Genomic DNA, 13,269 nt, shown 5'->3' on the forward strand with positions numbered 1-13,269 from the left:
GATGCCATTGTTTCACCGCAATTAAGTTCTGAAACAGCAAATTTCTCTTATTGTCGAAGAAACTATTATGCAACAAGTAATTAGTCAAACGACGAGTAAATTGTCATGCTTTCAAGATGGAGTAATTCATAATTTAAACTAAAGCAAGTTTTCCGTGAAAAAACTAAGTTCATTTTGGTTGTAGCGCTACTGCAACATTTTTTATGAAGTATTGTTACTGATGAAAATAAGAGTTTCATTACTTCTATCAACTTACTAGATATATGGAATTATACTGGTTTTATATTTGATTTGTTATCATAAACTCAGATGTTTTAATGATTTTGAATATTTACATTTTTTTTTCAAAAAGTTATAAAAAAAAAATCCACAGAGATCATTTAGCTAATGATCCTACTTGCCATCTCCCTTTCATATAGAGAATAATATTCTAGTCTTATCATCTTCATATGTTTTACCAACTTTCCCATTATTTGACAGTTGACTCTTAAAAGAAGAATGAAAATATTCAAATTGTTTTGTCTTTAAATAAATCTGTGATCAGTTTTGTTCTTTCCAACTGATGAATCGCAGCCTCTCTTTTCTTCGTCTTCTGTTTTACAGAAGTGTACATCTGCACAATAAAAAAGACGCGATCCTAATGTATATGTACTATTTTTTTTACAGTAAGACCAAATGACACTTTTATTTTGTGATATGTTATTTTTAGTCAAAGGGCTTTTCAGTAGCATCCAAATTACCATGTATTCTTAAATCTCATTCAGTGTCATAAAATACTGCACTTCATTTTGAAGGACTCAGTGTCAAGCTCCTGAAATTGGAAATAGGAAAATATAAATCGTTGGAAATGTTAACATCTGAAAATATCTTCCTGTATTTGCATTTATAAATAATAATCACTAGAATTATTGACACCCTGTCATTTTTAACAGATCTGTTGTACATGTACGATAACAATTGCAAATGAAGTTATAAGACTCCAGTTACTGTCACTTATACATGTGGCTCCAACCCAGTAATGTTTCATACTGATATTTGTTAAAACTCCACGTGGAACTGGGTAACTGTAGAATAATATTAACTGATAAGGGGTACCAAAGTCTTCCTTTAGTACTGGTAAAGTGTCCATAGTAATAGTTTTTAAAATAACCAAACGATCTGTATCATTCTTAGTTCAAGTATATCAGGATATCTTAAAAGCTAAATATAGACTTTTATATACAAAATAAATGAGTTACACAATTGTTAAATTTAAATTGTAGTATTATAATGATAATGTTTTATGTCTTAAACTCATATATATTTTGTTCCGTACGATTTCTGACGAAGCCTGACTTGTCTCGAAGTTCTAAGGATAGAACGACTATATTGTAAATCTTTTATGCAGTCATGTTCAATAGCAGGTCTTATTTCCATAAGCAAATGTTAACTAGTCATGAAAGCATGTGAACATTTTCCTTATGTTGAGTTTATATGGAAATGTTATTTGAAAACCACTTCGGGAATGTAATAAGAGATTACATGTACATGTATTGAAGTATATGCTACTACATGTAATATGGTTTTTGAATTTGTTAACTGTTCACAATGTACTTTCGCCTTCTTCATAATATTCGCACTTCAGTTGATATGTGTATTTTGTTCTTAGAATAAAAAAAAATGATCACTCTGATTTATTTAAGCTTATCCTGCTTACGTCGCCTTTATATGAAAATCCACTTAAAGCCCATGTTGTGGTAGTTTACGTGTTATGTATCAGAGATATCAATCGATAGGGGACGAAGTCCGTGTACGGTATATACCACAAATCTAAAATATAACATAAGAAGTACTGAAAGCCTGATTTCAGTCTTACAGGGAGTAATATCCGGTGTAACTTTCCACAATTTATGGATTAAATACTGGCCAAATGACCAAATAGTTCTGAAAGAGAAAAACAAACTGAATGTAGAGTAAGGTAGTTTCATATCTTAACTTACGGAAGGACTCGTTTGTTGTCATCCATACCTTAATTAAAACTTCCTCCTTTTACATCTCGGCCAGTCTAATATATTAAGTCATATAAGTTGATATCTAGTACTCAGACGTGTTGAAATCAATACACCAAATGGCATAATATACCTAAACCATATTTAATCAAAAAAATCGAATAGGTCTGCAATAGACATGTTTTCACAAAAAATCCATACATAAAGAAAGACAAAAGATATTTCACTTACAGTTTTGTAGCGTGGGTTTCTGTATTGTTTTCCTATAAATGACTTGCAATGGAAACAACTAGTATTTTCTGATATAAATATTGATACCAAATGTAGAAATGGTGGGAAATCCTTTTACAAGATAGCATCAGGAACACTAAAATTTACAATACACAAACGTAAAGAAATAGAAAGTTACACACAGAAGAAATCACTTAAAAAAATAAAGATCTTTATGAAATTGAAATTGATGTGTTGTTTAATCATTCAGTATGTGTTGGTAGAAACATGTTTTCTGGACGATAAATTTGTTCTACAATGTACAAGTTTAAAACAAAAGGAAAGCTGGGATAAGTTTTGGTTTGGGTTGTTACTTAACTGTAAGGAATAAGGGACCAAAACAAGCATTTTCAAGACATCCAATCAATAATTTTATTAAAAGTGTATATATTTCTTTGACATTGTACCTCAAGGTGCCATTCAAAAACAATCTACTGGAGTTTGCAGATCGAGCGTCAAATTTACATTACCACGGATTTTACCTAATGGTACATAAATAATAAAGCCAGGACCCACACACAATTTTCTCACAAAAAAAAAACACAAAAAATCCGCATAAAAGACAAAACAAAATAAAAATAAAAACAAAAAAGAAGAAACAAAAGCCCCCTAAAAATAAAATAAAACAAGTTTTAAGTTGTGCTTGAAAGCAAGTCACATACAAGTTCCCTCATGTTCCACACATGATCACAGAATCAAAAAAATTAAATTCAATGTACAATGTCAAGCCTATATACCACGTTTTATAAAATTTAGATGAAATTTACATTATTTTCCAGTGGGGCATATTAATTTAGATGGCGGCCATTTTAAATGGCAGCCATCTACAATAATCCAAAATATGGAACTCGTTCACACTTAGATGGTTTTATATATCCTTCAAATCTGATGAATATATTACAAGTAATTTTTTCCTACATAAAGGAGAAGCATTTGAAAAATCACAAAAATCAACCAAATTGTATAATGGCTATTTAAAGGAAACAGAACGCATCAATTCTCATGAGCATTAATGATTTTGAGTAGGAAAATGATATTTCAAGTACTTAGGCCATATTAAGAAAACGGTCAGCATCTTAAGTTATGGGCGTGCATGATTTTAGCAGGAATACGTGATTTGAAACAGTTTGGCCATGTTAGGCTAACAATGCTTAGATGATATGATAAGCATCCATTTTTGGGTAGATCTCCGTCATACGTGCATGTCAGAGGTACGGTTTGCGTCAGATATGATGATCATATACGTTATTGGTAGGTAAATGTTATTTCGAGTCGAAAGGTCATATCAAAACTAAAGTACGAATCATACGTGATGAGCATGTATGATTTAGGTAGGAAAGTGCTATTTCAAGTAATATTTTCATACTTACGCTTCATATCAAATCATATGTGATGTGCATATACGATTCCAGTAAGAACGTGATGTTTCAAGTACTATGATCATGTTAAGAGTTCTATTCGCATCATATATGATTGGTATGGAAAATTAAGATACGGAAAGGGTATTTCACACAGTATTATTATTTTTGGAATTGAGGGGTGAACAGTACGCATTGATTGTCATGATCATTAATGACTTTGGGTAGGAAAATGATTTTTCAAGTACTTTGGCCATGTTAAAAAACAGTTGGCATTTTAAGTTATGGGCATGTATAATTTTAGCAAGAATAAGTTATTTAAAACCGCTTGGGCATGTTAGGCGTACATTTCCTATATGAGGTGATGGGCATGCATTTTTGGGTAGTTTTTCTGTCAAACGCGCATGTCAGGGGTACGGTTTCCCTCCGAAGTGACTATCATCTACGTTATTGGCAGTAAAATTTTATTTCGAGTCGTAAGGTCATATTAAGAATACAATACGAATTAGATATGATGAGCATGTATGATTTAGGTAGGAAAGTGCTATTTGAAGTAGTATGGTCCAATTTAGGATACACATCAAATCAGATTTGATAAGTATGTTTGATTCTGCTAAGAATGAGCTATTTCAAGTAGTATGATTATGTTAAGAGTTCAGTTCGCATCATATGTGATTTGTATGGAGAATTAAGGTACGAAAATTGTATTTCACAGAGTATTGTAATCTTTGGAATTGTATAATGGCTATTTAAAGGAGAACTGCACGTATCAATTGTCATGAGCATTAATGATTTTGGGTAGGAAAATGATATTTCAAGTACTTTGGCTATATTAAGGAAACGTTCGCATGTTAAGTTATGGGCATATATGATTTTAGCAGGAATAAGTTTTTCGAAGCAGTTTGGAGTTGTCAGGCGTACAATGCTTATATGATGTGGTAAGCATGCATTCTTGGGTAGTTTGTCTGTTAAACGGGCATGTTAGGGGTACAGTTTCCCTCCGAAGTGACTATCATGTACGTTATTGGCAGTAAAATTCTATTTCGAGTCGTAATGTCATATTAAGAATACAGTACGAATTAGATATGATGAGCATGTATGATTTAGGTAGGAAAGTGCTATTTGAAGTAGTATGGTCCAATTTAGGATACATATCAAATCAAATTTGATAAGTATGTTTGAATCTGCTAAGAATGAGCTATTTCAAGTAAAATGATTATGTTAAGAGTTAAGTTCGCATCATATGTGATTGATATGGAGAATTAAGGTACGAAATTGGTATTTCCCACAGTATTGGTATCTTTGGAATTGTATAATGGCTATTTAAGTGAGAGCAGTATGCATCAATTGTGATGAGCATTATTGATTTTGGGTAGGAAAATGATATTTCAAGCACTTTGGCCGTATTAAGAAAACGTTTGGCATCTTAAGTTATCGGCTTATATGATTTTAGTAGGAATAAGTCATTTGAAACAGTTTGGCCATGTTAGGCATACACTTTTTATATGTGATAAGCATGCATTTGTGGGTAGTTTTTCTGTCATACGTGCATGTCAGGGGTACGGTGTGCGTCAGATGTGATGATCCTAAAGGTTATTGGCAGGAAAATGTTATATCAAGTCATAAAATCTAATTACAGATAAATTACTAATCAGATGTGATGAGTATGTGTGATTGAAGTAGGAAAGTGCTAGTACAAGTAGTATGGTCATATTTAGGTTACATATCAAATCAGATGTGATAAGTATGTTTGATTCTGCTAAGAATGAGCTATTTCAAGTAGTATGATTATGTTAAGAGTTCAGTTCGCATCATATGTGATTGATATGGAGAATTAAGGTACGAAATTGGTATTTCCCACAGTATTAGTATCTTTGGAATTGTATAATGGCCATTTAAAGGAGAACTGCACGTATCAATTGTCATGAGCATTAATGATTTTAGGTAGGAAAATGATATTTCAAGTACTTTGGCTATATTAAGGAAACGTTCGCATGTTAAGTTATGGGCATATATGATTTTAGCAGGAATAAGTTATTCGAAACAGTTTGGAGATGTAATGCCTACAATGCTTATATGATGTGATAAGCATGCATTCTTGGGTAGTTTGTCTGTTAAACGGGCATGTTAGGGGTACGATTTCCCTCCGAAGTGACTATCATGTACGTTATTGGCAGTAAAATTTTATTTCGAGTCGTAATGTCATATTAAGAATACAGTACGAATTAGATATGATGAGCATGTATGATTTAGGTAGGAAAGAGCTATTTGAAGTAGTATGGTCCAATTTAGGATACACATCAAATCAGATTTGATAAGTATGTTTGATTCTGCTAAGAATGAGCTATTTCACGTAGTATGATTATGTTAAGAGTTCAGTTCGCATCATATGTGATTGATATGGAGAATTAAGGTACGAAAATTGTATTTCACAGAATATTGTAATCTTTGGAATTGTATAATGGCTATTTAAAGGAGAACTGCACGTATCAATTGTCATGAGCATTAATGATTTTGGGTAGGAAAATGATATTTCAAGTACTTTGGCTATACTAAGGAAACGTTCGCATGTTAAGTTATGGGCATATATGATTTTAGCAGGAATAAGTTATATGAAACAGTTTGGAGATGTCAGGCGTACAATGCTTATATGATGTGATATGCATGCATTTTTGGATAGTTTGTCTGTTAAACGGGCATGGTAGGGGTACGGTTTCCCTCCGAAGTGACTATCATGTACGTTATTGGCAGTAAAATTTTATTTCGAGTCGTAAGGTCATGTTAAGAATACAGTACGAATTAGATATGATGAGCATGTATGATTTAGGTAGGAAAGTGCTATTTGAAGTAGTATGGTCCAATTTAGGATACATATCAAATCAGATTTGATAAGTATGTTTGATTCTGCTAAGAATGAGCTATTTCAAGTAGAATGATTATGTTAATAGTTCAGTTCGCATCATATGTGATTGATATGAAGAATTAAGGTACGAAATTGGTATTTCCCACAGTATTGGTATCTTTGGAATTGTATAATGGCTATTTAAGTGAGAGCAGTATGCATCAATTGTGATGAGCATTATTGATTTTGGGTAGGAAAATGATATTTCAAGCACTTTGGCCGTATTTAGAAAACGTTTGGCATCTTAAGTTATCGGCTTATATGATTTTAGTAGGAATAAGTTATTTGAAACAGTTTGGCCATGTTAGGCATACACTTTTTATATGTGATAAGCATGCATTTGTGGGTAGTTTTTCTGTCATACGTGCATGTCAGGGGTACGGTTTGCGTCAGATGTGATGATCCTGTACGTTATTGGCAGGAAAATGTTATATCAAGTCGTAAAATCTAATTACAGATAAATTACTAATCAGATGTGATGAGTATGTGTGATTGAAGTAGGAAAGTGCTAGTACAAGTAGTATGGTCATATTTAGGTTACATATCAAATCAGATGTGATAAGTATGTTTGATTCGGCTAAGAATGAGCTATTTCAAGTAGTATGATTATGTTAAGAGTTCAGTTCGCATCATATGTGATTTGTATGGAGAATTAAGGTACGAAAATTGTATTTCACAGAGTATTGTAATCTTTGGAATTGTATAATGGCTATTTAAAGGAGAACTGCACGTATCAATTGTCATGAGCATTAATGCTTTTGGGTAGGAAAATGATATTTCAAGTACTTTGGCTATACTAAGGAAACGTTCGCATGTTAAGTTATGGGCATATATGATTTTAGCAGGAATAAGTTATATGAAACAGTTTGGAGATGTCAGGCGTACAATGCTTATATGATGTGATATGCATGCATTTTTGGATAGTTTGTCTGTTAAACGGGCATGGTAGGGGTACGGTTTCCCTCCGAAGTGACTATCATGTACGTTATTGGCAGTAAAATTTTATTTCGAGTCGTAAGGTCATGTTAAGAATACAGTACGAATTAGATATGATGAGCATGTATGATTTAGGTAGGAAAGTGCTATTTGAAGTAGTATGGTCCAATTTAGGATACATATCAAATCAGATTTGATAAGTATGTTTGATTCTGCTAAGAATGAGCTATTTCAAGTAGAATGATTATGTTAATAGTTCAGTTCGCATCATATGTGATTGATATGAAGAATTAAGGTACGAAATTGGTATTTCCCACAGTATTGGTATCTTTGGAATTGTATAATGGCTATTTAAGTGAGAGCAGTATGCATCAATTGTGATGAGCATTATTGATTTTGGGTAGGAAAATGATATTTCAAGCACTTTGGCCGTATTTAGAAAACGTTTGGCATCTTAAGTTATCGGCTTATATGATTTTAGTAGGAATAAGTTATTTGAAACAGTTTGGCCATGTTAGGCATACACTTTTTATATGTGATAAGCATGCATTTGTGGGTAGTTTTTCTGTCATACGTGCATGTCAGGGGTACGGTTTGCGTCAGATGTGATGATCCTGTACGTTATTGGCAGGAAAATGTTATATCAAGTCGTAAAATCTAATTACAGATAAATTACTAATCAGATGTGATGAGTATGTGTGATTGAAGTAGGAAAGTGCTAGTACAAGTAGTATGGTCATATTTAGGTTACATATCAAATCAGATGTGATAAGTATGTTTGATTCGGCTAAGAATGAGCTATTTCAAGTAGTATGATTATGTTAAGAGTTCAGTTCGCATCATATGTGATTTGTATGGAGAATTAAGGTACGAAAATTGTATTTCACAGAGTATTGTAATCTTTGGAATTGTATAATGGCTATTTAAAGGAGAACTGCACGTATCAATTGTCATGAGCATTAATGATTTTGGGTAGGAAAATGATATTTCAAGTACTTTGGTTATATTAAGGAAACGTTCGCATGTTAAGTTATGGGCATATATTATTTTAGCAGGAATAAGTTTTTCGAAGCAGTTTGGAGTTGTCAGGCGTACAATGCTTATATGATATGGTAAGCATGCATTCTTGGGTAGTTTGTCTGTTAAACGGGCATGTTAGGGGTACAGTTTCCCTCCAGAGTGACTATCATATACGTTATTGGCAGTAAAATTCTATTTCGAGTCGTAATGTCATATTAAGAATACAGTACGAATTAGATATGATGACCATGTATGATTTAGGTAGGAAAGTGCTATTTGAAGTAGTATGGTCCAATTTAGGATACACATCAAATCAGATTTGATAAGTATGTTTGATTTTGCTAAGAATGAGCTATTTCAAGTAGTATGATTATGTTAAGAGTTCAGTTCGCATCATATGTGATTGATATGGAGAATTAAGGTACGAAAATTGTATTTCACAGAGAATTGTAATGTTTGGAATTGTATAATGGCTATTTAAAGGAGAACTGCACGTATCAATTGTCTTGAGCATTAATGATTTTGGGTAGGAAAATGATATTTCAAGTACTTTGGCTATACTAAGGAAACGTTCGCATGTTAAGTTATGGGCATATATGATTTTAGCAGGAATAAGTTATATGAAACAGTTTGGAGATGTCAGGCGTACAATGCTTATATGATGTGATATGCATGCATTTTTGGATAGTTTGTCTGTTAAACGGGCATGGTAGGGGTACGGTTTCCCTCCGAAGTGACTATCATGTACGTTATTGGCAGTAAAATTTTATTTCGAGTCGTAAGGTCATGTTAAGAATACAGTACGAATTAGATATGATGAGCATGTATGATTTAGGTAGGAAAGTGCTATTTGAAGTAGTATGGTCCAATTTAGGATACATATCAAATCAGATTTGATAAGTATGTTTGATTCTGCTAAGAATGAGCTATTTCAAGTAGAATGATTATGTTAAGAGTTCAGTTCGCATCATATGTGATTGATATGAAGAATTAAGGTACGAAATTGGTATTTCCCACAGTATTGGTATCTTTGGAATTGTATAATGGCTATTTAAGTGAGAGCAGTATGCATCAATTGTGATGAGCATTATTGATTTTGGGTAGGAAAATGATATTTCAAGCACTTTGGCCGTATTAAGAAAACGTTTGGCATCTTAAGTTATCGGCTTATATGATTTTAGTAGGAATAAGTTATTTGAAACAGTTTGGCCATGTTAGGCATACACTTTTTATATGTGATAAGCATGCATTTTTGGATAGTTTGTCTGTTAAACGGGCATGGTAGGGGTACGGTTTCCCTCCGAAGTGACTATCATGTACGTTATTGACAGTAAAATTTTATTTCGAGTCGTAAGGTCATGTTAAGAATACAGTACGAATTAGATATTATGAGCATGTATGATTTAGGTAGGAAAGTGCTATTTGAAGTAGTATGGTCCAATTTAGGATACACATCAAATCAGATTTGATAAGTATGTTTGATTCTGCTAAGAATGAGCTATTTCACGTAGTATGATTATGTTAAGAGTTCAGTTCGCATCATATGTGATTGATATGGAGAATTAAGGTACGAAAATTGTATTTCACAGAATATTGTAATCTTTGGAATTGTAGAATGGCTATTTAAAGGAGAACTGCACGTATCAATTGTCATGAGCATTAATGATTTTGGGTAGGAAAATGATATTTCAAGTACTTTGGCTATACTAAGGAAACGTTCGCATGTTAAGTTATGGGCATATATGATTTTAGCAGGAATAAGTTATATGAAACAGTTTGGAGATGTCAGGAGTACAATGCTTATATGATGTGATAAGCATGCATTTTTGGATAGTTTGTCTGTTAAACGGGCATGGTAGGGGTACGGTTTCCCTCCGAAGTGACTATCATGTACGTTATTGACAGTAAAATTTTATTTCGAGTCGTAAGGTCATGTTAAGAATACAGTACGAATTAGATATGATGAGCATGTATGATTTAGGTAGGAAAGTGCTATTTGAAGTAGTATGGTCCAATTTAGGATACATATCAAATCAGATTTGATAAGTATGTTTGATTCTGCTAAGAATGAGCTATTTCAAGTAGAATGATTATGTTAAGAGTTCAGTTCGCATCATATGTGATTGATATGAAGAATTAAGGTACGAAATTGGTATTTCCCACAGTATTGGTATCTTTGGAATTGTATAATGGCTATTTAAGTGAGAGCAGTATGCATCAATTGTGATGAGCATTATTGATTTTGGGTAGGAAAATGATATTTCAAGCACTTTGGCCGTATTAAGAAAACGTTTGGCATCTTAAGTTATCGGCTTATATGATTTTAGTAGGAATAAGTTATTTGAAACAGTTTGGCCATGTTAGGCATACACTTTTTATATGTGATAAGCATGCATTTGTGGGTAGTTTTTCTGTCATACGTGCATGTCAGGGGTACGGTTTGCGTCAGATGTGATGATCCTGTACGTTATTGGCAGGAAAATGTTATATCAAGTCGTAAAATCTAATTACAGATAAATTACTAATCAGATGTGATGAGTATGTGTGATTGAAGTAGGAAAGTGCTAGTACAAGTAGTATGGTCATATTTAGGTTACATATCAAATCAGATGTGATAAGTATGTTTGATTCGGCTAAGAATGAGCTATTTCAAGTAGTATGATTATGTTAAGAGTTCAGTTCGCATCATATGTGATTTGTATGGAGAATTAAGGTACGAAAATTGTATTTCACAGAGTATTGTAATCTTTGGAATTGTATAATGGCTATTTAAAGGAGAACTGCACGTATCAATTGTCATGAGCATTAATGATTTTGGGTAGGAAAATGATATTTCAAGTACTTTGGCTATATTAAGGAAACGTTCGCATGTTAAGTTATGGGCATATATGATTTTAGCAGGAATAAGTTTTTCGAAGCAGTTTGGAGTTGTCAGGCGTACAATGCTTATATGATATGGTAAGCATGCATTCTTGGGTAGTTTGTCTGTTAAACGGGCATGGTAGGGGTACGGTTTCCCTCCGAAGTGACTATCATGTACGTTATTGACAGTAAAATTTTATTTCGAGTCGTAAGGTCATGTTAAGAATACAGTACGAATTAGATATGATGAGCATGTATGATTTAGGTAGGAAAGTGCTATTTGAAGTAGTATGGTCCATTTTAGGATACATATCAAATCAGATTTGATAAGTATGTTTGATTCTGCTAAGAATGAGCTATTTCAAGTAGAATGATTATGTTAAGAGTTCAGTTCGCATCATATGTGATTGATATGAAGAATTAAGGTACGAAATTGGTATTTCCCACAGTATTGGTATCTTTGGAATTGTATAATGGCTATTTAAGTGAGAGCAGTATGCATCAATTGTGATGAGCATTATTGATTTTGGGTAGGAAAATGATATTTCAAGCACTTTGGCCGTATTAAGAAAACGTTTGGCATCTTAAGTTATCGGCTTATATGATTTTAGTAGGAATAAGTTATTTGAAACAGTTTGGCCATGTTAGGCATACACTTTTTATATGTGATAAGCATGCATTTGTGGGTAGTTTTTCTGTCATACGTGCATGTCAGGGGTACGGTTTGCGTCAGATGTGATGATCCTGTACGTTATTGGCAGGAAAATGTTATATCAAGTCGTAAAATCTAATTACAGATAAATTACTAATCAGATGTGATGAGTATGTGTGATTGAAGTAGGAAAGTGCTAGTACAAGTAGTATGGTCATATTTAGGTTACATATCAAATCAGATGTGATAAGTATGTTTGATTCGGCTAAGAATGAGCTATTTCAAGTAGTATGATTATGTTAAGAGTTCAGTTCGCATCATATGTGATTTGTATGGAGAATTAAGGTACGAAAATTGTATTTCACAGAGTATTGTAATCTTTGGAATTGTATAATGGCTATTTAAAGGAGAACTGCACGTATCAATTGTCATGAGCATTAATGATTTTGGGTAGGAAAATGATATTTCAAGTACTTTGGCTATATTAAGGAAACGTTCGCATGTTAAGTTATGGGCATATATGATTTTAGCAGGAATAAGTTTTTCGAAGCAGTTTGGAGTTGTCAGGCGTACAATGCTTATATGATATGGTAAGCATGCATTTTTGGGTAGTTTGTCTGTTAAACGGGCATGGTAGGGGTACGGTTTCCCTCCGAAGTGACTATCATGTACGTTATTGACAGTAAAATTTTATTTCGAGTCGTAAGGTCATGTTAAGAATACAGTACGAATTAGATATGATGAGCATGTATGATTTAGGTAGGAAAGTGCTATTTGAAGTAGTATGGTCCAATATAGGATACATATCAAATCAGATTTGATAAGTATGTTTGATTCTGCTAAGAATGAGCTATTTCAAGTAGAATGATTATGTTAAGAGTTCAGTTCGCATCATATGTGATTGATATGAAGAATTAAGGTACGAAATTGGTATTTCCCACAGTATTGGTATCTTTGGAATTGTATAATGGCTATTTAAGTGAGAGCAGTATGCATCAATTGTGATGAGCATTATTGATTTTGGGTAGGAAAATGATATTTCAAGCACTTTGGCCGTATTAAGAAAACGTTTGGCATCTTAAGTTATCGGCTTATATGATTTTAGTAGGAATAAGTTATTTGAAACAGTTTGGCCATGTTAGGCATACACTTTTTATATGTGATAAGCATGCATTTTTGGATAGTTTGTCTGTTAAACGGGCATGGTAGGGGTACGGTTTCCCTCCGAAGTGACTATCATGTACGTTATTGACAGTAAAATTTTATTTCGAGTCGTAAGGT

General features: G+C 33.0%; 1 protein-coding gene and 1 long non-coding RNA gene across 9 annotated transcripts in view; both read right to left on the reverse strand.

The window, feature by feature from the left end:
- Positions 1-13,269, reverse strand: part of LOC148602130 (E3 ubiquitin-protein ligase TRIM45-like) — a 113,490-nt gene that overhangs the window by 64,209 nt on the left and 36,012 nt on the right. The gene's annotated exons all lie outside the window — the stretch shown is intronic.
- On the reverse strand, positions 364-4,013 carry LOC148602132 (uncharacterized). The gene is made up of 3 exons (XR_015917295.1): positions 2,220-4,013; positions 1,697-1,809; positions 364-811 (listed from the first exon to the last, which is right to left on the reverse strand). It is a non-coding gene; the product is annotated as an uncharacterized LOC148602132 (long non-coding RNA).

The sequence above is a fragment of the Perna viridis genome, chromosome 12 (genome assembly GCF_037379345.1).
Source record: "Perna viridis isolate PV_CMFRI_1.1 ecotype Kerala chromosome 12, ASM3737934v1, whole genome shotgun sequence".
Classification (NCBI taxonomy): domain Eukaryota; kingdom Metazoa; phylum Mollusca; class Bivalvia; order Mytilida; family Mytilidae; genus Perna; species Perna viridis.